The sequence below is a fragment of the Stegodyphus dumicola genome, chromosome 9, assembly GCF_044657685.1.
Source record: "Stegodyphus dumicola isolate Sdum_Otavi_A_Nest chromosome 9, ASM4465768v1".
Lineage (NCBI taxonomy): Eukaryota > Metazoa > Arthropoda > Arachnida > Araneae > Eresidae > Stegodyphus > Stegodyphus dumicola.
Window position 1 is genome coordinate 9,777,566 of NC_140776.1, and position 24,250 is coordinate 9,801,815.

Below are 24,250 nucleotides of genomic sequence, written 5' to 3' on the forward strand. Positions count from 1 at the left end.
ATCACTACACACATCTTCAAGAAGCATATGCAAATTTCAGGAAGTAACCAGATGACACCGATGGTACGTCACAATGACGAGAGTGTAAGAGAGTGATATATAAGGAATACAGGCAAAGAAGTAAAATTGTTCGCAGGCGCTTTATAAGCATTTCAGTGCAATAACCGAATAGTTATGACACAAAGGACGCATTTGGATGATTTTTTACGTAGTAGAATTATCGGCCGTCTGGAATGTGGCCGTACCCAATTGGAAGTATCAGACGCACTTGGAATTGCCCAGAGTGTCATCTCCAGGCTTTGGCAACGATTCCAAGATGATGGTAATGTGAGTAGACGTTACAGCACAGGTCGCCCCAGAGTTACAACGCCGAATGAAGACCGGTATTTGGCAGTTACTACCAAAAGAAACAGACGGAGCACAGCCTCAGACCTGTCTCGACAGCTCTCTTCAGCCACTGGTACGACAATTTCAAGGCAGACCGTGTACAGACGCTTAGGGCAGATTGGTCTATATGCTCGTAGACCTGTCAGATGCGTTCTTCTTACTTCTTACTTCAACTCACTGTCGCCTGCGGTTAACCTGGAGTAGAGAGCATGCATTGTGGCCACCTCAAAAGTGGGCTTGTGTGATGTTTTCCGACGAGTCCAGGTTTAGCTTACAGTCTGATTCTCGCCGGACTTTCATATGGATCGCCGGACTTACCCGTTACTCCAGGTACCCGTTACCACCAAGAAAACATCATTGAACGACACCGTTACGGTGGTGCAGGAGTGCTCGTTTGGAGTGGAATTATTCTGGGTTCCAGAACTGACCTGACCTGCATGTTCAAATCGGAATCGTGACAAGCCAAATCTATCGGGACGTCATTCTGGAACAACATGTAAGTTTGTTTCGGGGCGCCATGGGCGCACAATTTGTGTTTATGGATGACAACGCCCGTTCTCACCGTGCAAACATCTATGGACTGGCCAGCATTCTCACCGGAATTGAATCCAGTAGAGCACGTGTGGGACATGCTTGGCCGACGAGTTGCAGCCCGTCAACCTCCTCCTACATGTCTACCGGAACTTCGGAGAGCATTGCTTTTTGCGTGGTGTAATATCCCCCAAGATCAGATTGATAATTTGATACTCAGCATGCCTAGGCGTTCTACGGACTGTATTGCATCGTCTGGGAGACATACAATGTATTAACAATCATACCAACCATGTAATATTGGTTTTTTGTAAATAGTTTTTTTTTTTTTTTTTTTTTTTTTTTTTGTAATTTGCTCCAGGAAGAAAAAATTGCTAATTTTTTTTTAATAATATCAAACATATAGCATCTTTTTTTTCCTCTTTACCTTTTGTTTAATAAATAAGCTTTACAAATAAGTCAAATTTGTTTTACTTCTAACTCTTCCTTTGCCTGATTTTGCATTATCCTTAATTTATGGACATGAGTGTAGTATTTTCTAAACCTCTATTGCTTTAAAAACATAAAACTCTGTAAAGGAAAATCCTTAACTGCAAAAAGAGTAAAATTGAAAGTAAAAATTTTAAGTATTGGAAAAGTAACTATTGTCATTGATCGCAGATTAATCGACTTAACAAAGGGATAAAACAATCTACCACCAATTAACAACAACTAAACATAATGAGAGTGTTTCATCTTTCTTCCAAATAAGCATCAAATTATATTTCTGCTAGAGCCAAATCAGAAGTAACGAATAATACTCAATCAAAATAAAGTCATTAATCCATTAAAGCCAAAAGAATTTTAAAAAATACTAAGTATTTTAAATTTAAGTTTTTCACAAAGAACGCAACTAAAAAGGAATGCTTTTTTTAGAAGATATGTCCCTCAATGTCAAACTGAAATACAAAGGTAAAAACAAAAGTAATACATTTTTTAACATTTAAATTAATTCAAAATCAAAACAAGATAAAAAATGACAAATTCCTTAAAATTAGTACTTTTAAACAAATTTTTTAAAAATCAAACCCAAGAAAGAAATCAAAATTAACTTACATGCTTGCTAAAATTTAAAACAAAATGACGTGTATATAATATATATATATATATATATATACTTTCGATGCGATCAATTGCAACCAAAAAAGAAAGGTGCACAACTACATGTTATAGCAGTCCTACATACAAAATTTCGACGTTCAGAGGCTACTCGTTTTTGAGTTATGCGAGATACATACATACATACGTACGTACGTACAGAGGTCATGAAAAGATCTCTTCTGAATCCATTTTAAATCCTTTTTGCAACCCGTTTTGAGAAAAAAAAAAGTCCTTTATTCTGTCCGTACTTACAGACGTAATGCAAAAACATCGTTAAATTGCATTCAATAGCGGTCAAAATGGATATTTTCGTTGAAATATGATACTTTAAAATATTTGATAATGAAACTTTTATAGACTTCTGTATAATGAATGTATAAGAATATTTCTAAACGGAAGAACGTACGAGTATATTATCATAGATAGCCAGTGCTGAGAATGAGCACTATCTATGGAAACATAAATAAACCAATGTTGAACGTGAGATTTATGTTCGGAAATCTCAGTTTATGTTTACTCGAAAACAACCTATTCCGAAGAAGACATAAACTTTAAAAAAAGTACGGGTGATCCTCTAGAACGGTTACCCACGTTTGCACATGATTTTGGTCTTCTATAGAGGAGGTCGTCTTAGAGAAGTTGATGTTTATTTACGGTGTAAAAAATACTGGTTACTTTCAGAGGTTGTTGTCTATGGACGATGTTTGCTAGAGCAGGTTTCAATGTAATTAATAGCAAAATTTTGCTAGCTTCCAAAATTAATTCAAATTTACAGTGAGATTATCAAAAATTCATTACAATTTACAGTTTGACGGTATAGTAGTTAAAGGAGACTGATTTCTCGGTGTGGGCTCGAATCGAAATGTAATATATGTTATGGTTAACTTCAATTACGATAATTCTAATTTCCGTACTCAAATAAATAAACAGCTACGTGCAGTATTGGAAACTATTACGTGCCTTTTGATATCAATACTGTTACGAAATTTGTCTTTAAATAGCTAGTTTTAGTAGAATTATAATTAAAATCGTTGTATTTCCTCGAGCAATGCAGCCCGAGACAGATTTTAAGAGAAAGCTATGTTGGAAAATTAAAAATACAGAAGCACGTGCATTTAACAGTGAGTAAAAGCTTATCTCGGTAATTTATATTTAAATTGAATAAATGTAATGGACTACTGTGTTAGCTGTAACCGTTATTCCATCCTCTTATTGCTTTCCAGAAATCTCGAGAAGCAGAAAGTACTAGAAATTTCTCGCGACCGGTTGAAAGCTATAAAAGCCGGAGAGAGACATTTCAGCTCAGTTGTTTAGTTATCTGCTGCTGTTTTTCTGCCAAGTTCATCGTGAGATTGGACTAGCTTTCTCTTTAAATTCGCAGTGCATTGCGTTCTGTTTATTGTTTTTAGTAGTTTGAAGCATAACCACTGATTATTACTGCGTGATACTGTAAACACTTGTACGAATATTTCTGAGGAAATTCTAGAAAAAGGATGTAGTGAAAATTCAATTTACAAAAATATGAAAGAACTAACAAGTTCAAAGTTAGCGCCCAGTGCTACTTATACGCAAGAGGAAAATAAGTGGTTACCAAAAGAAACAAATATTTTTAACAATTAAATTAAAAACATACCCTGAAGAAAAAAGAACAATTGATAGAAATTTCCTGTTATCGAACTCTAACACAAGATTTCAAAAATAACACACTTGTTGACTTTCGGCTATACAACAACAACAACAAAATAATAATAATAATAATAAATAAACAATAAAATAATAATAATAATAAATAAATAAATAAAATAAATGCATTTCAAATAAAGCTGTCAAATTTTTAATTTTTATTGCCTTTTTGTGCAACCTGTTTGCGTGAATAAGAATTTTCTTCCATGTTATATTTGAAAAATAAATACAGAACAAAATTAAAAGTGGATCCTCATTTACGGTTAAAGTTAAGTGAAATATGACCAGACAAAGAATTGATCTCTCTTAAACAGGCTCACATTTCATGCTAAATTTTAGAATTAAAGTATTATAACTTAAATTTCGATACTTAAAATGGTAACCGATTTTTAATCAAATATTTTTTCTATTGAGAAACTGAAAATGGAGTGGTGTTACTAAGATTTTTCAACTTTTGTTTAGATGGTACGCGTTAGCCAAAAGGTTGAGAACCGCTGCTTTAACTATCTCTTAAAATTAACGAACTGTCAGGTCACCTTTACTGATGAATATCTCCTCCCATCCGTCCTAATCAAAAGCCGGGTACTTAATCGATTTATTACGATTATTACAGCGTGCTATTTCAAGGGATCTTAACTGATAAAACGAATGAATACTCAAACAAAAGTATCTGGCATCAAGCGAGTGCGGCGTTTCTTTTGTCTCTCAACTAAGTAGAATTTTTCTCCAACGTTAGTTGAGTTGAATGGGACACGGAAAGCAAAACAAAACTGCGAAGTCGTCTTCTTTAGGTCGAAAGTATCCGGTTGGTTATGCATCAGAGAAACACAAAACAAGGGCCACACATGCTATGTTTGTCAGTACGGTCACGTTCCTCCACTTTCACTAGAACCGACACTGTTACAATAGAGGGTACTGTGACGCGAATTCAGTGATTTGGTTCTCTTGGTTTTGTAAAATATGTAGTTATTATTGTTTTTATTATAAGCGAATAACATTATACTCTTTTCGAGAACTATAAGCGAAGTGGAGTAAAGACTATTAATATTCGATATGAAAATCATAGTTACAAAAAATCTTGTTTATTGATAATGGATGTAAAGTTACTCACTTTTAATCTATTTCGGTCATTCTGTGTATATGTTGTTGCATGAGTTCGGGTTCGTAATAGATTGAATGCCAAAGTCCGATAATAATTTAATAAAATTTATTCTTATCAACAGAAATATATCAGAACTCTTGAATTTTCCTCAGAGATCAAGCGTGCACAACATCACGCAGTATAATCAGTAGTTATACCTGAAACTACTAAAAACGTTAAACACAACGCAATGCAAAGGGCATCTAAAGAGAAAGCTAACTCGGATTTCTCAGTTCAAGCGGAACTACAACTCGCAAGACTGTTCGGACGCTCTCTCTCCGGCCTTTTATGGATTTTGAACCGACGCGAGAAATGTCTAGTACTTTCTGTTTCTCGAGATTTCTGGAAAGCAATATCAGGATGGAATGACGGTTACAGCTAAAATAGTGGTCAATTACATTTATTCAGTTTAAATGTAAATTACCAAATGCACATGCCCCTTTATTCTTACTTTTCCGGCACAACTTTCTCTTAGAATTTGTCACGTGCTGCATTGCACGGGGAATTACAATTTTAATTATAAATCTATTAAAATTAGCTATATATCTATATATAGATATAGATATATATACTAAATTCGTAACAATATTATCTACGCACATATTGCAGCAGTATACACTTTTTGATTACACCAATAATCTTCGAATGCAACTGCAAAGAACCCACTGCTTCAGAAAGTGACTAGTATTTCTGCAAACGTGAATAAAAATTGGTATTAAACATTATTTCTCCATAATGACCGCTTCTACAGCAGACCAACAAAATAATCTGGAACCGTGGGCGGTTGTCGTATTAGAATGAGTTTAACTGTAACTACCAATTTCTTTCTAAATGTATCCACGTGGACAAATTTCTTTTCATACGCCAATCAGAAATTAAGATATCAGCACACTCAAGTACTTAAGCAATTCAGGAATAATTTAAATTAAGTACTAGAATTTCTCACACGATCTTTGCGAGAATGGCCGTATTTATTTACTATCCTTTTTACTGCCTTGTTCGAAGTAAAGGAAGCATTGAAATGACGAAAAATTTCAAGGAAAATTTCCATTTTGTCCCACGTGGATATTATATATTTCAACGAAAATATCCATTTTGATCGCTATCGAATGCAACTGAACGATGTTTTTGCTTGACATTTGTACGTAAGGACAGAATAAAGGACTTTTTCCCGAAACGCATCATAAAACTGATTTCAAGTGGATTCACAGGAGATTTTTTCGTTGCGTTTGTACGTACGTATGTATGAATGAATCTCGCATAACTGAAAAACCAGTATCCTTATAACGCTGAAATTTTGTAAATAGAACTGCTATAACATATAGTTATGCACCTACCATTTGGGTTGCTATCGGCCGCACCAAAAGTATATATATATCAATAGCGCATTGTTTCCTTTAAAAATGATTGAATTATGTTGTTCTTATCTCCCAGTTACGGTTTTTATGCCTTTAGTTAACCTGCATGTTATAGTTGTAGAATTATCAACAATTTAAAAGTTGTTTAAGTGCGGCTAAGCCTAATTTTTTGACGATAGCAGCCATATTTGTTTATAATTGAAACTTAGCAGAATAGTGGATTTCTTGCCAATCTAGAGAAACGAGGCTTCGCAACAACAAAGTACGTCTTCTTCTATTCTTGCGAGTTAAATCATTCTTAATCTATTCTGGAATTGTCATTTAAGTTATTTAATTATCCGATACATTGACTCAGCAGAGCGTCCACAATAAATTAAGTCACTTTCTACGCCTTCAGTGTCTTTTTGCCGAACGAAACCAAAAGTAAACTCTCAGTTTTGTGCGTCGAAAAATCTGCCTTCTTGCCCGCTGGTCGAATGGCTTGTTTTTGCGTAGAAATTGCGTAGAATTGCATAGTTTTCCATAGAATTGCGTAGAAATTTTAATTGTAATTTTTTTAAATGCTTTTAAACTGTACTTGGTGTTTTATGTTTTTCTATATTTTCAATTTTTAATATAGACATTTTGAGTTTTTATGTACTTTTGCCTTGTCGTGAACTGAGAACTAAATTAATTGAATGAGAAATCTAACGAAATTCGAAGAAATAAATTTAAATGAAATGCAAGAGAAAAATGCGTCTAATTTAATATTCCATACAGGGAAGTCATGTGGTGTTCACATCAGCTTTTTTTATTATTATTTATATTCTAACACTTAAGTACCTTCGGAAGAGAAAGTTATGGTAATAGAATTAACAGAAATGCACAGTAGCTAATTTGACAATAACAGTAATTTTTAGCCCCAACGAGACGTTAGTTCCGAATGGGATATTATTCTCAAACCGGCATTTTACGTAGCACTTTTCACATTGTTGTCACCTAATATTATCATCTCGTATCATATTTCAAGAAATTAAATAATGAAGAATTTGTCGGTACCTAAAGCCATCCAATTCTGAATATGTCTTTCAACCGAACATTGAAACCTGGATGCCCGAATTTTAAATTTGTTTCATTATCTGTTTCATATTTTATAAATCTTTAACGAATTTTTGATTAACAGTCTCAATGATTTCAAAGCGAGTGGTGGCGACACTTGTATGGAAAGAAAAATTTTTATCTCCCAACGCGTGAAACTATATATCGGAAATTCTAAAGATAGGCTGCTTTTAAACATTTTGTGATTTTGCTGTCGAACTGAATTCTACGTGGCGTAATTGCGAAGAACGCGATATTTAATAAATAAAGTAAACACACAAAGAGTTAATAATAAAAAGATTAAAAAAAAGTTTTGTAAAGTCATCTTAGTAAGAAACCTGAACATTATAATGATGAACTAAGAAAAGACTCAAAGACAGAAAAATATATGCCAACACTTAAAGCTTCATTGGGAATTCTAAACGCATACGCCTATGCTGCGGTTAAAATTTTTGTACTTTTATTGTTGAATTGTCTATGGCGCAAGTGTGAAGAAAATGATGCTTAATAATAAAGCTAAAAATGCACACACACACAAAAAAAAAAAATGTGTTAGTAGAAGTGAATGTAACAGCTGGTAAACTGCGAACTCAGCAAGAGTGTAAAAAACCTAACAAACCCTTTTAGGCGACCATTAAAATCTGAAACCTTTCAGATGTATTATTATTTTATAATCTTGTAGTCATTAGGCTGTTGTTAAGCAGGAGACGTGAAAAATTTGCAGTGCCCTACCCCGGGAATCGAATCTGGACCTCTCGAATACGACTGTGCTAATCATTACACCACGAAGGCATGCTGGAAGGAGGGAGACAATATACTCCCCCTTTTAAAGGACTACTGGGGATTAGGAGACCCAATCGCTAAATTATTGTAGGGAAGAATTATCATCCACCACCTTTTAGTTCGAGCGCCACTGTAGAGTCATTAGGATTTTTTGAAAGCAGGAGACGCGAAAAATACGCAATGCCCTCGCCGGGATTAGAACTTGGACCTTTCGAATAAGTGTAACGATTAGCCGAGCATGCTAACTCTTACACCACGAAAGCATGCGGAAAGGACTGAGAAAATATTCCCCTTTTAAAGAGCGACTGCGGATTAGGAGAACCAGTCGCCAAATTGGGGTGGTGAAGAATCATGATCAACCACCTTTTAGTTCGGGCGCCACTGTAGAGTCATTAGCATCTTTTGGAAGCAGGGGATATCAAAAATGAACAATACCCTCGCCGGGACTCGAATCTTGACCTCTCGAATATGCGTCTTCGGGGTGTAACGGTTAGCACACTCCGCGTGTTTTCGAGACGCCCAGGTTCGAGTCCCGGCGAGGCGTTGCTCATTTTTCACGTTACAGCATCAAAATAACCTAATGACTCTACAATCTTTTGACATTAGATTAGTTCTGACAGTATTCAATTAGAATTTTCTGACAAATAACAAGCCGTTTTCCAATCAAGAGCAGAATTAATAAGAGGGAGCCTAGCAAGTATACTTTTAACTTTCACGCTATAATATAGTTAATATAGTGGTCAAAAAACACTTTATCATTCTTACTGCATGTGATATACAAACCTACATGATATTTTTTCTCCCTTTTCCTTTTTGAAGTAACAAAAACTACTTAACTTAAGAACCGATTTTTATTTTTTCCTGTACTTTAAGCTGTATTAGAAGAGTGTCCAAAAAGATTTTATTTTTTATAGATTGTGCTACAAAACATTTTCTGGTCGATTCCGGCTTCGTGTCAATACTGTTGCGAGCTACGGTTTCGTGACTGTCTCTTTGAATAAATAATCACTCTGGATGAAAAGGAAGAAATTGAAAATTTGTTATATAAATATCATGCAACCAAATAAAGGTACAAAGCTCAAGGATAACAAAATTATTGAAAAAACTTCCTTCTTAGAGGACGAAAAATTCCCTAAAATCGCTCACAAAGTAAACCTAAAGCGTAATTCAGCTAACGAACTTTCTTAGAACAGCTACACTCACAGGGGACTAACAACTGACACGTCCTGGCTGTCGAAGCCGTACATATACAGGGTGTCTCTAAAATATCGTCCAAACTCTACACAGCCAGATTCCTCGTTGGGAGTACATAAAAAATGCCCAAACAGCTGTACTTGTCCGATCTATACTTTACGAGAAAAATAAATCACAGTCGCTGCGACGAAAAAACAATTTATTTCACACATCAACAGTAGTTCTTATAACGACGGATGTTCAAAATGTCCGCCGTGCATATCGAGACAGGCTTTAGCGCTGTGGAATGGATGAGTGCACAAGCCGCAGCAGCGCGGTGTCCACCAAAGTCCAGGCAGACAAGCAGCTAAGTCCGTTTGTGTAGTAAGTACTACGTCTTGATACACCAATTTCTTAAGATGGCCTGATATGAAAAAATCCAACGGTGTAAGATCTGTCGATCGGGGCGGCCATAGAAACGGAATCCCACGTCCGATCCAGCTTCCGGAGTATGCCATATCCAGCCAATCACGTACAGAAGCACAGAAATGCGCCGGAGTCCCATCATGCTTGTACCAAAAGCCTTGTATTGCCGCTAAGGGTATGTCATCGAAGAACTCGGTTAAGACATCACGGAGAAATGCCAAGTAGGACTGTTCCGAGAGCCGTTCAGACAACAGATATGGTCCAAGCAGGCGATCCTCGAGTATGCCGGCCCACAATTTACAAACCAGCGTTCTGCTGCCGATAAGCGCAGCGAAGGTTTTGAACGTTATCGTCAGGAAAGATATGCAAATACTGCTGTTGATGTGTTCAATACGGTATTTTTTTCGTTGCATCCGCTGTGACGTATTTTTATTGTAAACTATAGACCGTACAGATACTGTTCTTTGGGCATATTTTATGTAATCCCAACAAGGAATCTGGTTGTGCAAAGTTTGGGCGCTATTATGGACACCCTGTATAATAGTGTATAAGCAGGAAGTATATAAGAATAGGAAGTGTATAAGAATAGTGGAAGAGAATTGAGTGAATTTCTCTTATTTTATATTCTTTAAATTTAATTGATTTTTTTTAATTAAGGTAAAACTTGTTTGAAGTATTTTATTTTTAACATTTATTAAATTCTTTTTTACATTTATAGGATTTTACGAAATTTATTATTTATGAATTTCAATGTTTGGTCTTTGTGAAAAATTGTTTTTAAATTTCTTACTTTATATCTTTACTAATCATTTTTCAGCAGCTTAATATGCGAAAATATTAGGCATAATTATATTATGTTTTTTTAAATGTTTTGTAATTATATATATATATATATATATAGGTAGACCTTTATATTTTTGGAAAAAGTTTTTATTTAATTTACGTTTCGATTTCTACTTTTTGATTTGATATCAGTATATATATATCGATTTATAAATGTATGTATAAGAAAATACGATAGCTGCTTTAAAAATAATTGGCGACCTCAAAATTAACATTCTATTTGGTGATATCTCCAAATTTGAGAATATTCTTTGTTCTACTGGAAAGAGCAACTAAAACTAATACACTCACTTCCAAAAGTTAAGCACGGAGAGGAAAATGTTAATTTCCGGAAGCCAATCAGAATTGAAGAGGATGCAATTCGCTGCAGAGGTAGATGGAAGTATGCAAATATTTTAGGTAACAGCCAATCGCGCTTTCATGTCAAGAAATATGCAAAAAAGGCAGTCATAAGAAGCCAGCTTTATGAAGGGTTACAGAAGTTGATTGTAAGTGCTGATAGAAGGTGTTTAAACTTTCGCGCAATTTGTTTTCAAGACATACGTGTTTCTATGACTTCCAGAAGACGAATGGAAGATTCTGAGCGCTGGCGTGCTGTGGGGTGCATTGAAGCAGGACAGTCGATTACAGATGCTGCTCTTTTCTTCGGCGTACATCATTCTGTAATTTCACGTTTATGGAAACAATTCCAAACCACACAGACAGTTGTCCGAAGACTCGTAGCCGGTCGCCCAAGGATTACAACCCCTGCGGAAGATCGATATATTGCATTGTAACCAAGCGGAATCGCAGAGCGACCTCCACACGTGTGACATCTATGGTTACAGCGTCCATTGGTAAGGCGATATCTGCAGCTTCTGTACGTCGAAGATTACATATGAGTGGACTGTACGCCCGAGTACCTCGAGTTTGTGTTCTTCTATCCGTCCAATCAAGAGGGGCCCGATTACATAATGGAATGTGTCTGACTGGGGCAATGTCATATTTACTGATGAGTTTAAGATTTGCTCTGGAGCCAGATCACAAGCGTATAAGGATATGGCGTGAACAACGAACACACAATCAGTCCCAAAACATCACCGAACATCACGCATTCCGAGGCGGAACCATTATGGTGTGGGCAGGGATTTCATTAGGATACGCACCGACCTGTACATCTTTAAATGGTGTTCTTTGACGGCTGTCCGGTATCCAGATGAAGTCTTAGAACCCATTGTGAGATTGTACGCTGCAGCAGTTGGCCCTACTTCTGTTTTAATGGACGATAACGCACGTCCCCATAGATCTGACATCGTTGATTACTACCTGGAGAGTGAAGGGATTGCGCGTATGGCGTGGCCAACATATTCGACCGACCTTAATCCCATTGAAAATCTTTGGGATGCTCTCGGCCGTGCTGTATCTTTACGTTTCCCGCCTCCAGCCACTCTTATTGAGCTGGAAACTGCTCTACAAAAAGAATGGCTATTGCTTAATTCTGCGGTGGTTGACCACCTAATTGAAAGCATGGTCACCAGGTGTAAACTTTGTATACAGATGACGGGGGATCACATACCCTATTAATGTCCCTTTTGTTTCATTTTATGCTGTTTATTTTCACTTTATACATAATTCTGTTTAACTCTCCCGTATGTCATTATCTGATAACTTACAAAAATTTAATATTGTTTTCATTTCTGTATATAATTATTGATTTTGTTTTATGCATAAATATATATGCTACTTTCCTGCCGAATTTTGTGTCAATCAAAGCAGTATTTGTTGATTTTTTTGCATTTTACATCTTCGTGCTTAACTTTTGAAAGTGAGTGTATTAACCAGTCACAGACTAGCTCTACTTCTACCTCAGATTTAGTATAAATACTCTGGCGAGCTAATGCTAGCTTCCACCTTGCTAATATCTCCTCGCTTCGCTTCTGTAAAATGCCTGCGTCATTTCTTGTTAAAAACCAATGTACATAGAAATTTATCATGTTTCATTATGATTGAATAGTGATGGGCAACTTCGGTACATTCTTGTACCCGGTACGAGAGTAACGGGTACAGACAAGTACCCGGTACAAAATACCCGTTACTCAAGTAACCGTTACTTTGAAAAGTACCGAAAACCGATTTCAAGTACCGAGTACCCAAGTAACGATTTGGAGTACCGAAGTAACAAAATACCGGAGTAACGGTTTGCTGTACCGCAGTACCCTAGTAACGGTTTACTGTACCGAAGTACCCTAGTATGGAGTACCAAGGTACCCTAGCAACGATTTGGAGTACCGAAGTGCCCTAGTAACGAGTACCGAAGTGCCCTAGTTTTCGTTACAAAGTAACGAATACCGAAAAGCACCCGTTTCGGTACAGAAGTAACGAATACCGAAAAGTATCCGTTTCGGTACAGAAGTAACGGATACCGAAAAGTGCCCGTTTCGGTACAGAAGTAACGAATACCGAAAAGTACCGATTTCAGTACTGAAGTAACGAATACCAAAAAGTACCGATTTCAGTACTGAAGTAACGGGTACTTGGATGTACCTATTTTCAGTACCCGTTACAACTAAGTACCCGTTACAAAATACCCGGTTCGGTAGTACCGACTCATCACTATGATTGAATCATAGAAATGTATCGGATTTCATTGTGATTGGATAAATATCTACGAAGATGATTTTATGTGCGGCGAAATATAAAGACTAGAAATTCTTCAAGTTCAGAAGGTGTTTAAACTTTCGCGCAATTTGTTTTCAAGACATACGTGTTTCTATGACTTCCAGAAGACGAATGGAAGATTCTGAGCGTTATCTGCATCCGTAAGCCTTAACCATTAGCCACAACGATTGCAATATAATTCTTCTTCTATGCTTAAAAATATTACATATATCTGCAATAATTGTACTTATGGCGGAAGATGAAAACAATACACGTTTGGTCATGGCCGAAAAAAATTCTGCTTAGATGAATGGACATGATGGCGTAATGGATGATCGGATGGAATACAGAAGCACGATCAGCCTGATAGTTAAACATAATTTATTCTTGAATGGCGAATTTCTTAAGACATAACTGTAGAAGACGAGGGGTGCTAAACGCGTTCCATCATTTTAAATACGCAATGACATTTTAGTTAATAGCGAATAGCCTGGGCGACAAGCTGACAGCAGGCAGATGAAGAGGCGAAAAAGAGAGAGAGAGAGAAACTATGCAGTTATTAGCTGTTTATACAAGATAGGTGCACAAAATACAGCTAATCTGTGATTGGTTCATTTTGGGTTTTAGTTGCATTTTTCAAGCAGCGTTATGTAATTTGGAATGATCTCAAATTTAGGAGAAATGATGAACTTGAATGATGAAATTAACATTCTAGATTTGGAGCAGCAAATCTAGAATGTTAATTTTTGAGGTCGCCAATTACTTTTAAAGCAGCTACCATATTGTGTTATATCTTACACACACATATACATATAAACCAATAATTCATAGTAATTTATAATAAGAAAAACTCTCCATGTACCATCTCCAAGGAACACAAATTCAATTTAAAACTTGCATTAAAATTTCCGATGAAACAGGACTTTTCTCATGATTCACTGTGAACATAGCTTAACAAACTCGTGTAGAATTTTTCATAATTAGAACTGGCCGAAGAATGTAATGACAGAACACTTTTGAAGCAGTGAAATAAGAACACTGAAACGTAAATGCGTAGAAATACTAATTGCGTAGATACTTGATGCTTAGAGCGTCCATTCAGTTTTGAAGAAGCAGTCGAGCCGGATTAAATTCCTTTTATTTATTAAACTCCCATTTTGTGGCCACAATTCACTTGGCACTCTACTCGTGCCTATTAAAAAACATTTACAATTTTGATATTATTGCCAGAGAAGCGAATATAGAAGCACACACATGATTGCAGAAAGACGTCTGGCCAAGAGGAAAGCGCAAGCAAAAGTGACGCATCTGTTCATAGAAAGAAGAGAGGGAGTCAAAAGTTTCAGTTTTTAGTTTTGGTTTACAATTTAGTGATTGGTCAAGAGGCATCCGCATTAAGGGTTACGTAAGATCGCATGATTAATTTTAATCACGCAGTTTAGACTTAAGCGCTATTTTTAGGACAGAGCGATGAAGTTTCCAAATGAAATAAAAAAAATAAAAGAGGTTAAAGTGAATTAAATTTAGAAGTTTGCTTTCATATTTTTTATCTTACATGTATGCATTGCTTTCCAAATGAAGGGTTCTAGTCGTTTATAGGCGCTCGTCACTACTGAGGCCGGAAGTGGTGATCTCTTTATTATGTTTTTTTTTTTTTTTTTTTTTTTTTTTTTTTTTTACACTCTTCTAATACAGTTTAAATAAAATATAGGAAAATGAAAATACATTCTTTATAAATTAAATAGTCTTTGTTATTAACATTTCTCAAAAAGGAAAGGGGAGAAGAAGTATCATGAAGGTTTGTAAGTCACATGAAGTAAGAATGGTAAAATGTTATTTTCTTCAATCAAATGTTATTATGCTGTGTCAACTACATTATGGGCAGTCGCGCCAAGGCTTGTCAGGAGCCTGTCTGACAATATCTCCCGATTTCCTTAAGCTAATTTTACAATTTAAATGTTGCTGAACTCAGAATTGAAAGATCTACAATTTTATATAAGAAATAAGCACTTACATAAAAAGACATATGAGCACAAATTCAGTTACTCAAAAATTGAGCTCGGAGTCTACTGCCTGCTGTACACTCACTCCGGCTAACCCATTTTTAGACCAAAGGGGCGTTAGCCCAGAAAGACTATTAGTCTCGAAACGGAATTTTGTGTTCTACCACTAAATGCGACGTATCATTTTTCAAACTGTTGCCACCCACGCCTTCTATTATATTCAAAGAAATTAAATAATGAAGAATCTGCATAAATGTATGTATGTTTGTCGCATTATGAAAAAACAACGGGACCTAGAGCCATCAGATTTTAAATAGCGTAGTTTTCCATCCGAATATTAGAACCTGGAAGCCCGAATTTGGGATTTGGAATTTATTTTCTTATCTATTTCTTATTTTACAAAATTTTAACGAATTTTTGATTAACAAACTTAACGATTTCAAATAGTGGCAAGACTGTACGGAATAAAACATTTTTATCCCCAGCGCGCTACACTCTATATGGAAAATTCTAAAGATATGCTGTTTTTAAATATTTTTAGCCGAAAAAAAAGAAAGGGACATTAGCCCAAATTCTCTCCAAACGTGTATGTTTGCGTAAATGAAAAAAAAACGCCCTTTTGGGCGTAATCCGAAAGCCGATTTTATACATTTTTTTTTGGGGGGGGGGGTCTTTCTAGCTTTAATATAAGGTATTAGTTTTTCTCGCAGCTACGCCACACACAATTCAACAGCAAAATAAAAAAAAAAATTAAAGCAGCATAGCTATATGTATACGTTTAGAATTCCCGATGCAGCGTTTAAGTGTTGGCATACATTTTTGGTTTTTTTCAGTCTTTCCTCAGTTTAACATATCAGTTTTCAGTTTTCTTAATCTTTTCCGATGGCTTTTCAAAACTTTTTTTGTCTTTATTATTTTTAGAGTTTTGTCTTATTTATTTTGTTTAACATATCAGTATTCATTTTTCTTAATCCTTCTAGATGGCTTTTCAAAACCTTTTTTGTCCTTTTATTATTAGCGTTTTGTGTGTTAAATTTCTTTATCAATTAAAGAATTTACGCCACATAAAATTCGATTCAACAGCAAAATATTTAAACACAGCATATCTTTAGAATTTCTGATAGACTGTCTCGCGTGCTGGACGTAATTTTCTTTTTTCTTTTTTCTTTTTTCCCCGTACAGTGTTGCCACTGTTCGCTTGGAAATCGTTGAGTTTGTTAATCAAATATTCGTTATAGTGAATAGCGGAATTTTTGGAATGCTTCCTTTTCATCATGTCACCATGCATTTTAATGATTGTACTTCTATTATACATACCACAATAGTACAAAAGATTAATATGACAAAAGCATAATAAAATATGCTCTGTGTTTTATGGGAAAAAAGAAGAAAGAATTTCAAGAAATATATGGAATGGCAACGCATATAATTTAAGCATGAAAGCTTTATAAAATATGAAATAGGTAATGAAACAAACTCAAAATTCGGGCTTCCAGGTGCCCAGGTTCGAGATGAGGACTACGTTATTCAGAATAATATGCCTCTAGGTACTTATTTCAAACAGATTCAAGTTAATAATATTTCTTTATCCGATCGGCGAATAGAAAAGTGCGGCTACGCTGTTACGTAAAACAGGAGTGTTTATAAAGATAATTTTGCAATTTCCAGTAATTTATTGCAATTTAATCACTATTTGAAACTTTGTAAAACAGATGACTCTCAAAAAATAGAAAATGAATCTGATATATAAAAGTAATAACAAAAAAAATCTGAAAGTTTTCAGATTTTATATTACGTCCAAAGGGGCCTTTTTTTAACTTTTTGTGTGTTACCTTTATTTATTAATATCATGTTCTTCGCACTTAAACAGTAAAATTCAGTTCAACAGCAATATCACGAAATATTTAAAAGCAGCATACCCTTAGAATTTCCGATACACAGTCTCGCTCGTTTTTTAGTCCGAAGGGGCTTTGTCCCTGAAGGACTATTGTTTTCGTTTTGCGATTTTGCGTTGAATAATGTTCGTTTCACTTTTCAAACTGTTGCCATCAAATGTCAGAGTCCTGCATTATGTTTGAAGAAATTAAATAATGAAAAATCTGCATAAATATATATACATTTCTCGCATTGTGATAAAACAACGGTATATAGAGCCATTAAATTTTGAATGACGTAATCCTGCTACAAAAATGGGCATGTGGAAGGTCAAATTTAAAATTTGGAATTTGTTTTATTATCGATTTCATATTTTGTAAAATTTTAACGAATTCCTGAGTAACAAACTCAACGATTTCAAAGCAAGCAATGGCAACACTTTACGGAAAAAAAAAAAAACTTTTATCTCCAGCGCGCGGAACTTTGTACCGGAAATCCTAAAGATATGTTCATTTTAAAATTATTTTGCGACATTGCTATTGAACTGAATTTTATGGTTTAAGTACAAAGCATGTGATATCTAATAAATAAAGGAAACACACAAAACGTTAAAAAACGCCCCTTTGGACGTAATTTAAAATATGAAAACTTTCAGATTAAAAAAAAAAAAAAATTCCCTTCCCCGTACAGTGTTTCCATTGCTCGCTTTGAAATCGTCGAGTTTCTTAATAAAAAAACGGTTAATCTTTGGATTATGGTAATTTGGCGATTTTTGGCGAAAATTTGGCGACCAACCCTGCTACAGCAACCTGCTAGTTTTTGTTTGGACGCCATTTTGTTTTCACGAAGTAAAGGCATTTTTTTTTTTTTTTTTTTTTTTTTTTTACTCAACATTTCCAACATTTTTTTCCAACAATCTGCTAGCCGAATTACGCTTATGCTAGAACTTTTATGGAACAAAAGTGCTTAATCATGACGAAGATTAGGTGCGAAATTGGGACAAAGTGCAGAATCGTCCACTGCTTGCCGCGTTTTTACGAATTGCACATGCACGGTATCATCCATGTACACGTCGACCTATTTTCACTTAAAAAAACATCCCAGAATTGCACAAAAATGGCATTGCGCACACTCTTGACTATATCCATGTACACTGCTAAAGTCCTAGCTAGTACCATTTATCTCCTTACCAAAATGTCGCCAAACTACCTGTTACCATATTCCAAAGATTAGCCAAAAACTGATAAATGCTTTACAAAATATGAAAGAGATAACAAAACAAATTCCAAATTTGGGCTTCAAATGCCCATATTCGGGTGGAGATGTACGTTATTCAAAACTGGATGGCTGTAGGTACCGTTGTTTTATCACAATGCGAGAAACATACATACATTTATCCAGATTCTTCATTATTTAATTTCTTTAAATCTAATGTAAAGCTCTTATATTTGGCAAACACAATTTGAAAAGTGAAACGCCACAAAATGCCAAACGAAATTAATAATTTCCGCTCTTTGGGCTAATGAAATAGGTACTTCTTTTTTACTGCTTGGTAATATTCAAATAATATTCATATAACTGCATCAATGATTTTTTTTCCTGAGGAAATGGGGGGGGGTGAGGCGGTATTGCTGAAACATCAAAATTCTGTTTTGAAGTGTAGGCGGCAAGTAGTAAAAAAAAATAGCTTAATGATGTTTTTATTCACTGAAAGTTCGTGGGAAGGTTAACAGTTAATTATTCATGATTCAGAATAGAGGTTAAAGAACTTTGATATCACGTTTAGTGATTTTTTTAAAGCGATACTCAGGCACCTACATTTCATTCACGACACATATGCAGATAAATATGTTATGTCTTCTGATAAAAATCATTTTGACACCGAAATGAGGAAGATAAACTTTTCATCTTGCGTTAACGAATTCCTGAGTATAGACCCGCACATAGCTTTGCATACTGTAGCAAAATTCTCAGTTCTGAAATTTGAAATTAAGGAATGCTGGTTCGTTCTCAAGATGTAAAATTTTGGTTACAGTATAAAACGATGTTTACAGCGCTTCTGAAAAAAAAAAAATATTCAAATTAGAAGCGCAATTTAAAACAGTTATTTGTTAAGATAATTGATCTGTTATTCCTTATTACAGATATTTTATTTTCCATCTCTCAACATCTGCATTTGAAAAAACTTCACCGAAAACCGAAATCTACCACGAGAACTGATACTAAAACATTTAATTACACCACATACAAAACACATCCAGTATGAAAAATTCATAGAAGTGACACTGCTTGATCCGCAAAACCTTTATTCCCATGTAAAACAACTTCAAAAATGTAGGTTTTTTTCTGGTGTTGTTTTATATAATATGGCGAAGCACTCCAGAGTTATCTGCGCAAAGAGAAGGATGCCGCCTTGGTGGAGGACTTTCTAAGGGAAACTGGCTCGTACATACGTTTCACATGGCAAAACCCACGAAAATACCCATGCAACCAGCTAGTGTGCCTGGATTCAAACCCCAGACAGAACTACTAGTATTCAAAGGCTCAGCCGCTGTTGGGCACAGAAATATATGAAGCAGTGTTATATTTAAGCAAATTCGATAGTTTTGAGCTGCGAATTCACTTATAATTTAGAATAAATGTCTTTAATATTTCTTTGACAGGAAACCCTCTTCGTGACAACCACCCACGATAATAGATGATTTTTTGTCTTACAGAAGAGAATTTTAATATGAATGGAGTGAAAGCTTTCTAAGATGACCGCTCACGGTTCCAGGTGATTTTAGTTTTCCGTAGAAATGATCTTCGTATATATCATATTCAGTATTTATTTACGTTCTCAAAACTACTGATCACTTGAAAAAAAAAAAAAAAAAAAAAAAAATCACCTTAAGACGAAGGACGCCACGAGAGTATTTCAGTGTACTGTAAAGCAGCGGTCTGTAACTGGCGGCCTCCGAAAAAATTTTATGTGGCCTGCGATACGATTTCAAGATTTTAGCTATTGTTGTTGTTGTTGTTGCTAATGTTCACTTGTCAGCCCAAGTCCACGAAAATCCTCTAGGAAAGAAGCGCCCCCATTTTTGATAGAGGTCTCCGGGGGGCGGGTCTGAATGTCTCCCACCCCTCTTGCCCTACCACAACCTCTCGAGAGAACTTTCGGCTCGCCGCATATTTAGAATGCCTCCTATGCCACTTGGACACTATACATTTACAAACATCCATGCCTTCTCGGAATTCTCGGGAACCCAGGCCTTTCGGCACGGCAGTCAGCGATGCCGGCGCTACGCACTTATATTGGTTGAGAGGCAGATTTTAGCTATATTAAGTCAGCAGAGTTTACTTTTCCGTTAAAAACGAACATCAATAACGCAGCAGAAAATCCATAAATGGTGCTAATTAATTTACAACCTGATAAGGATCTCATTCAAAGATTTGAAGATACAGAGTTACGAATTTTTGCACCGAAGTGAATCATTTTGATAAAGAATACATAGCCTTGGGCACTTAAGAGATGGCAGTACCACTTTGCCCAGCTCCAACCCAATTTAAAGAAGAATCCCCGTAAGACGGATTCAAGGATCTCCCATCCATTTTCTCCTACCTTTAAACCTCTCGAGAGGACTTTCGACTCACCGTGTAATCGAATTGCACCCTTACCAAAATATTATACAGTTTCAAACACCCCAGCCTTCTCTGGACACAGAACCCGGGCCCAGTGATACATTGCTAGCATCACTAACCAGTATACCGATAATTTTCAGCAGTTCACGATGCACACCAGCAGAAGAACAAAAAAAGAAGAAGAAAGGAAAAAACAAAAACAAACAAAAAAAAAAAACCTGCAGTTGGACAATTTTTGTTGCCACCTGAAGAAATCCTGAAATGGAATAAGCTGAAACGGATGATTGGTGTATTTGTTTATGGCAAAGCATTCGAGGGCTATCTGCCTAAAGGAGGACTTTCTAAGGGATACTAACTCGTGTACCTTCTACGCATGGTTAGGTTAGGTTAGGTTACGTTATTTAATTACGGCAAAGCCTCGAGGGCTGTCTGCCTAAGAGGAGGGATGCTTTCGTGGATGACTTTCTATGGGAAACTGGCTCGTATACACGTTGCACATGGGGAAAACCTTGAAAACTCCCATGCAGCCAGCCCGTTCGCGGGATTCTAACCTCGGACCGAACTACCAGTGTTCAGCGACTTTACCGCTCGGCCGCTGGTGGGCTCTTCTACGTATGGAGAGAACCGCGAAAACGCCCATGCAGCCAACAAGTTCCTTGGAATTTGAAACTCAGACTGAATTACCAGGCTGGTTAACCAGACCGATACAGGGCATCGGTGTCATCCAAATTAGAAATACATCGGAACCACACCTGAAGCAGTTACTGCGTCTCCAGACGATTTTGGCTTTTGTGGAGGTTGCAGGATTTCAGATAACATGTGGTTTGTATTTTATACGTACTTTCGTTTTATTTTATTTACTTCATGTTTTTGGCATAAAAATCGAAAAGGTGTAATTATGTGTTTGTAATTATCTAAAAATAAAACAAATGGTAAGAAGACAATTTTAAACAACAATGAAAAAGAAACTAGCAAGGAAGAAAGTTCTCTGAATCTTGCTAGTGTTAGCAACTCACCACAAGTACTTTCGCTGACCCTGAACGTAAAATTGGAAATTATAGTGCACTTTGTGTTCGAGCATTATACGACACACGATCGCAAAAATCGTATTTGAAGGACTTTTACTCTAAACCTGATGTCTCCTAGACAACGGATTTTGAGTCATGCCCTTTTTAAAGGAGAACGAATACTTAAAAATTTACAAAATATCTACAAAATTAATCTAAAGAGCCTAGACGATACTTCTACTTGATATTTACAAACAAGATACTATTTCTGATGCTATGCAATTACATAGTGATTCTTATGGTAAATTGCACATTTAATAGAACATTTATTTGTACAGTAACCGGCCTTTAAACAGAGAAAACAGTGCCCTTTATCTTTTTTAAGTTTTTTCATTCTGAAAATAGATTTTTTAAAATTCATTTTTTTAACTTTAAAACAATTAAACGAATCGTGTTTTCTTCTGCAAAATGCGCACTTCTTAGTAAGAGAAACAGTACTCAACAAACTTGCTGCCGTTGATGGTCGTTCGTGAACAATTTTAATAGATTTCAATCAACAGGACATTCCGTTCTTCAAAGCAAAACCAGCCACAGCTAAATTTATGCGCTCTTCCTATTATTCTATTTCTGATTTTAAAAATTTTAGTAAACTATCCAGTCTACATTTCGGGTCTGGACCATGGTCAAAATTTGCACTTTCGCCGAGCTCCCAAAAATTGCCGAGGTAAGCAAAACTCTACGAACGGTAAAGTCGCTAAAAACTGGTAGTTCGGTCGGAGGTTCGAATACCGCGAACGGGCTGGCTGCATGGGCGTTTTCGTGATTTATCCGTTGTGTAACGTGTTTAAATACGAGCCAGTTTCTCTTAAAAAGTTTTCCACAAAGGCATCCCTTTCTTCAGTGTAGTGCCCAAGAGCGAAACACGTAAGTAATAAATAAATAAATAACAATAATAAAAGCCTAACTTGCACGCAAAACCTCAACAGTGACTTACAATAAATGTTGAAATTTATCACAGTCAGAAATCGTAGTATCTTTGTCAAGTTTTTCAAACTGACTCAAAAAATAAATAACCATTCCTTAATTTCACCATCAAATTTTCGTAATTCAACCTTTGGAAGTTTAAATGTACGTTTGCATGCAGCATCATTAAGAGAATCATTCACAATTAAATTTGCAATACTTACATTTTGTAGATTCTGAAGAATACGTTTTATTTTAGTTTCGATTCTCACGATTTTGTCTCGATAATCTTCAACAGCATCAAATTCTGCTTCAATTTTGGTCAGTGTGGGCTGAGAAAACGTATATTCCAAACGTGCAGCTTTCGAATAAGTTCAGACAGAAGAATTTATTTCGTGTTTCTTTAAAATTTCTTCCAAAACATTGAAGAACTTTGTAAACGCAACTCTGAATCTTCTTTTCAAGTTTAATAGTAGCTCTTTACCTTCCGTTTTTATACTTTAGAATTCCAAACAAATGTCTCTTGCGTGTGGCCTAGGGTACCAGAAAAATGTTCGCTTACTCGACAAAATAAATTATTAAGCTACCAGCGTAATAATAAACGCTCTAGAAACTAATAAATATATTCTAATAAACATATAATATCATTATTGAAAATAAGTTTGGATTTTAAAGTAGCTACATCGCTAATGTCAATAACAAAGCGTTTTTTTAATAAGCCTACTTACTACACGTACATATGTTTGCAAATTCTATAAGTTGTTTGTTGCCACTTCCAAGAAACAAAACTAATAATAATTATTAGTGGCCAAAAAAACATTAAGTAAATAAAATTAAGTGAAAGTACGTATAAAATATAAACTACACGTCATCTGAAATCCAACAGAGATAACGAAGTTTATTTATATTCTAAGAAATTATCGCGTTTATTTACGTTTTTTAACGTTCATGAATTTGGTTTTCACTATTAATAATTTTCATTAAGTGACATTTCATTTACTAAGTAATTTGAAAACGATAATTATAATAAAAATGAAAATTTAACACTTTTTGTTTAGCTCTTTCAGATACATAGTTTTCTACTTATGTAATTAAGAATATATATATATATATATATATAGTTTCAAAAGAATAAATTGAATTAAAATAAATCTAATTTAAATAAAAAATTTAATACATAGTTTTCTACTTAAGTAATTTAAGAATATATATATATATATATAGTTTCAAAAGAAAAAATTGAATTAAAATAAATTTAATTTAAATACAAATTTAATTAAGTTTGGTGGCAACTTCCCCTTGATAAGTCTGTCTCCTGCCTGCTCAACAGTCATTCACTTATGCATTTTTCAAAAAATTTTTAGATTAATTTTAATTTGCTAAATTGATAAATTTATTTTATGGTTTGGTTTTGCACTTGATTTACTTATGCTATCTGAATTTAAATGATATTGTAGATTAGTTGGAAAATTAAATCTTTTATATGTTTGCACATTTTTTAATTATTTTAACTTTAAATTTGCTTTTTTACGTATATACATGTTTGTTTAAATTTAAATTTGTTTATATATATATAGATAGATAAATAGATATTTCCCC

The 24,250-nt window shown here is 35.1% G+C and overlaps 1 long non-coding RNA gene across 2 annotated transcripts in view; it reads right to left on the bottom strand.

Annotated features, from left to right (window-relative positions):
* The window catches only part of LOC118199472 (uncharacterized), a 254,071-nt gene extending 230,692 nt beyond the window's left edge, over positions 1–23,379 (bottom strand). Inside the window, exon 1 of one of the 2 annotated variants that reach the window (XR_015042923.1) lies at positions 22,876–23,379. This is a non-coding gene — a long non-coding RNA (uncharacterized LOC118199472). The remainder of the gene's footprint in view (positions 1–22,875) is intronic. The other variant, XR_015042924.1, reaches the window with a different exon arrangement.
* Between the last annotated feature and the right edge of the window lie 871 nt (positions 23,380–24,250).